Raw genomic sequence first — 3,871 nt, forward strand, 5'->3', positions numbered from 1 at the left:
TTTCTGCAGCACATAAAATATCATCAATATAGTGAAAGATATAACAATCTGAAAATTCGTCTCTAACTGGTTGAAGGACTTGACCTACGAAAGTTTGAAAAATAGTTGGACAATTAAGCATACCTTGAGGAAGAACTTTCCATTGATATCTTTGAGTAGGCTGTCCATTATTATATTTGGGTCACAATCTTGGGGTTGTCTCTAAGATCAGTGAATAAGTGCCATTTTCCACTTTTCTTTTTAATGACAAACACAGGGGAATTCCATGCAGAAGTACTTTGTTCTATATGCCCCTCGGCCAATTGTTCCTTAACTAAATCTTTTAAAGCCTCAAGTTTTTCTTTAGACAATGGCCACTGTTCCACCCAAACAGGAGTTGTAGTTTTCCACTTCAATTGTAAAGTTTGAGGCTTGTGGACAGTGGCTAAGAGTTTAAAGGATTGTAGCCCATTTTGAACATCATATTTTTGGCAGCTGAAGAAATATGAGGAATGCTTAAAAAGGCACCAAATTGTTGTAAAAGATCAGGGCCCCAAAAGTTAATATTAATGAGAACAATATAAAAGCACACTTTTCCTTGTTGTCCTTTAGGTCCTACACAGCTCAGGGGCTCGACACTTTGGTAGACTATAGAAGCAGTACCTAGGCCGGATAGAGTAACCGATACTTGTTTCTTTTTCCAGTGATCAGGCCATTGAGCCAAGCATATAATAGATACATCCGCTCCTGTGTTGACTAATCCCTCAAAAAGTATCCCATTAATTTGCAATGAACATAAAGGTTTTTGATCAGAAACTAAAGTTTCCCAGAAAACAGTTTTCCCAGTACTACCGAAACCTCCTTAACGAGATACATCTCTAGATAAGAAAGGGGAAAAAAAAGCAATAAAAGCAATTGTGCAATACGTTCCCCTGCCTCTAGGTGCATAAATTGTGAGACTTGTACCATAATAAGGATTTCATCAGTAAAATCAGGATCAATAATTCCTGGGACCACCATTAACCCCCGCATAGCGCTGCTGCTTTGACCTAGTAAAAGTCCTACATGTCCCTTTGGCAAAAGACCACACACTCCAGTAGCCAACTTATATATTCCTCCATTAGGAGATAAAGTATAAGGCTGGACAATAGCTAGGTCAGCAGCGGCACTCTGCTTAGTGGCAGCATAAAGCTGAGAAACTGGGGTAGGGTAAGATTTCTTTAAGGAGGACTGAAGGTCATTCCTTGATGTTGTAAGCCACTGCTCACTGGGTACTGGGGTAGGCCTGCATTGTAGTTGTTGGGGCCCCAAGCCTGCGGGCCCCGGCTCCCAGTTCCTGAGAGGGGTAATAATACATTCCCACTTTTATCAGTTTTTGAATGGCATTCATTGGTCCAATGTCGACCCTTGCCACATTGTTTACACATACCAGATGGTAACCTTTTTTCTTTTAGAGCAGAAGAGCCTAATTTTTTCTGGCATTCCTTTTTAAAATGACCGGGTTTCCCACATTAATAGCATATATAAAGTGCCCCAGCAAACAATTGAGCATTGTAAATAGCTCCTCCAACACCTGCACAAGTCCAAATGTATTCATCTAAATCAGCTCCACTAGCTTTTAGAGCACGCAGCAATTTTTGGCACTTGGGATTAGCACTCTCAAAAGCCAGAGTATCCAAAAGAATTTTAGCAGCAGGGCCTGAACCTACAGTCTTTAATACAGCATCTTGAAGACAGGCTACAAAATCTGGATACAGCTCAGTGGCTCCTTGTAGGATCTTTACAAAAGATAAAGAAGTTTTATCCACTATTTCAACCTTAGTCCACGCTTTTATAAACAAGGCTTTAATCTGAGTGACAGCAATATCATCTAGGCCTGCCTGAGCATTAAGAGTGGCGTATTGTCCTGAACCCATAAGCTGCTCTTCAGTAGGTCCTGGGGGATTTCCAGTAGCATTTTTTCTAGCTTGTACTCTTGCTTCCTCCCACCACCAACTTTTTAATTGAAGCCATTGCGAACGATCAAGGACAGCCTGTCCCAACGTTTCCCAGTCAATAGGAATCATCATATGTTCTGAAGAGAAGGAATCGAGAAGGCCAAGAACAAACGGTGACTGAGGTCCATAATTAGAAATTGCAGCTTTCATTTGTTTCAAAAATTTAAATTGTAGGGCTGTAAAAGTCACATTCTGGCCACCGTTTGGGAACTGAGCATTGGGGCCGAAAGCAGCCCGTGTTATTGGGAATAAATTTAATTCCTCGAAATCATCTTTTTCCTTCGATTCCTTCTTTTCTCCTACAGGAGGAAAAGGCACAGAGAAAACCTGACCTGACATAGGCAAAGAGGTTGGAGGTGGAAGCAAAGGGAAATCTTTTTCAAGGTAACAGGGAAGGCTCGTGGTGGAGAGATAGCAGAAACAGGAGCAGCGGCACGTAGCAATCAATTTTAACAACTGTTGTAACATCTCTAAAATACACTGCAAATCAGAATTTCCTTCAGATGAAGGAGGCATTAGCTCTTCTTTCAATTCCTTGTCCTCAGCAACCAGGGTGTAAATATGTTTCTCTCTAGGATCATTCCTCTCTAAAGCTTCAGATGCCTCACCTCCTGTGGCAAAATCACCACGCTCTGAGTCAGTTTCAAATAACTCTAATGCCTGAGTAATGGAACTACACAAAGTCCACAAAGTCAGAGGCATCATTTGCCCTCGCTGATGAGCTCCACGCAAGACTTTAACCACTTATAACCATTCCTTTCGATTTAATTGCACTTTAGTTTGATATTGAAACCAATAACAATGTTGTTCAACATGGGCAAACAATCGTTTCAAAGTCTTATGTTCCTTAATTAACTTCTACTCCTATAGACATCAACAGTCCCTGGAGTAACCGCAAATATTCTGAGGCCAGAGAGGTGGAATTCCCCATAATTTTCCCGTGGGTCCCCCTTCATTTATTTATTTACCTGCCCGCAGTCTCCCCGCGCCTGCCCGGGGTGTTCCCCCTCCGGTTCCTTGCTCTCGTGGCGCCACGGACCCTGCTCGCTGCGCCAGATGTTGGGGTCCGTGTGTTTCCTGAACAAAGGAATGAACACACAAGACAAGACAAACATGGCAGCCGCCCCGAACAACACGCTCCGCTTTATTTTATACCATCGTTTGTGGAATGTTACCAAGTCACAAGACACATTGTTGTTTTTCTGACCTTTCCCTGACTTACTGAATTTCCAAGATGTTTACATATAAACAAGCCCCCAGGGTCTGCTATTTGCAACTGAGGCCAGTCTTGTAGGCTCCTTTGTCCTCCCTGTTTGCAGAGGAGGAATGCCCTGCTTCGTATGCAAGAGCAGGACTTATAATATTAATGGGGGAATGCCCTGCTTCATATGCAAGAGCAGGACTTATAATATTAATGGGGGAATGCCCTGCTTTGTATGCAAGAGCATATAGTCCTCTACATAAGTTAGTCAGAGAACCAGGTTAAAATCAATTTGCCTGAAACATTTGCCAGTATTTTCCCTCTGTCCCCACTACATAACAGAAAATAGATTTGAAAATCCCACTACTATTTTACTAAAATAATCCTCCTACCTCACCTTATTTTACTTTACTTAACTGCAAAAAGGATGATAATCTATGTGTTAACTGAGAAGATCTACTGTCAACCAAATAAATCTGCCTTGCATAAAGTCTACTCAGCCCTTCTGTACCTTTTTTCTCTCCACCAGCCATATGTTCTATTCAGCTCCAATCCTAACCACCCATCTTCTCTTTCTCCTTTCTCATACTAGAAGCATCCTCTGCCCCACATACCTTATGCCCAGTCTTGCCTGGTCACAAAGGGGAGCAAAACTTCCCTAATTAAAGGAATAAAGTAATATAAAAGGTGACAT

This window comes from Colobus angolensis, unplaced genomic scaffold, assembly GCF_000951035.1.
Source record: "Colobus angolensis palliatus isolate OR3802 unplaced genomic scaffold, Cang.pa_1.0 Scaffold269, whole genome shotgun sequence".
NCBI classification, from domain to species: domain Eukaryota; kingdom Metazoa; phylum Chordata; class Mammalia; order Primates; family Cercopithecidae; genus Colobus; species Colobus angolensis.